This window comes from Corvus brachyrhynchos, unplaced genomic scaffold (genome assembly GCF_000691975.1).
Source record: "Corvus brachyrhynchos isolate BGI_N302 unplaced genomic scaffold, ASM69197v1 scaffold2076, whole genome shotgun sequence".
Classification (NCBI taxonomy): domain Eukaryota; kingdom Metazoa; phylum Chordata; class Aves; order Passeriformes; family Corvidae; genus Corvus; species Corvus brachyrhynchos.
This window is the reverse complement of record NW_008238704.1, coordinates 2,770-4,395: the sequence shown is the minus strand read 5'-3', so window position 1 is coordinate 4,395 and position 1,626 is coordinate 2,770.

Sequence of the window (1,626 nt, the reverse complement as noted above, 5' to 3'; positions counted from 1 at the left end):
ACCCCCCCCACACCCAGCACCCCCCCAGCAGCACCCCAAACCCATCCAAAGCCATCGCTGTCACCCCAAAAGTCATCACGGCATAACACATCACCCCCAAAAACATCATCATCACCCCAAAAGTCATCACCCCAAACCCATCATCATCATCATCACCCCAAAAGTCATCACCCCGTAACACATCACCCCTAAAAACATCATCACCCCAAAAGTCATCAGCCCACACCCATCACCCCCAAAAACATCATCATCACCCCCAAATTCATCACCCCTCATCCAACACCCCATAACCCATCACCCAGCACCCCTCAACCCATCCCCAGCACCCCCCACCCATCATCATCACCCCAAAATTCATCACCCCATAACCCATCAACCCCCACCCATTATCACCCCATAACCCATCACCCCAAAATTCACCACCCCCAAATTCACTACCCCATAACCCATCACCCCAAAAGTCACCACCCTTTAACCCATCGCCCCATAACCCATCATCCCACAACCCACCACCCCAAAATCACCACCCCATAACCTTCACCCCCACCCATTATCACCCCATCACCCCAAAATTCACCACCCCCAAATTCACTACCCCATAACCCATCACCCCAAAATTCATCACCCCATAACCCATCACCCCAAGTTCATCACCCCATAACCCACCACCCCCCACCCATTATCACCCCATAACCCATCACCCCAAAGTTCATCACCCTCAATTTCATCACCCCAAAATTCACCGCCCCATAACCCATCACCCTCCACCCATCACCGCCCCATAACCCATCACCCCCAAAGTTCATCACCCCCAAATTCATCACCCCATCGCCCCATAACCCATCACCCCATAACTCATCACTTCCAAATTCATCACCCCATAACCCATCACCCTCCACTCATCACCGCCCCATAACCCATCACCCCAAAAGTCACCACCCTTTAACCCATCACCCCATAACCCACCACCCCAAAAGTCATCACCCTTTAACCCATAACCCATCCCCCCATAACCCATCCCCCCATAACCCATCCCCCCATAACCCATCCCCCCATAACCCATCCCCCCATAACCCATCCCCCCATAACCCATCCCCCCATAACCCATCCCCCCATAACCCATCCCCCCATAACCCATCCCCCCATAACCCATCCCCCCATAACCCATCCCCCCATAACCCATCCCCCCATAACCCATCCCCCCATAACCCATCCCCCCATAACCCACCACCCCAAAAGTCATCACCCTTTAACCCATAACCCATCACCCATCACCCCATAACCTATCACCCCATAAACCATCACCCCAAAATTCACCGCCCTATAACCCATCACGCCCAAATTCATCACCCCATAACCCATCACCCCATAACCCACCACTCCCCACCCATTAGCACCCCGTAACCCATCACACCGCAGTTCATCATCCCCAAATTCATCATCCCAATACCCATCACCCCCCACCCATTATCACCCCATCACCCCAAAATTCACCACCCCATAACCCACCACCCCAAAAATCACTACCCTATAACCCATCACCCTTTAACCCACCACCCCCAAATTCATCACTGCCCCATAACCCATCACCCCAAAAGTCACCACCCTTTAACCCATCACCCCATA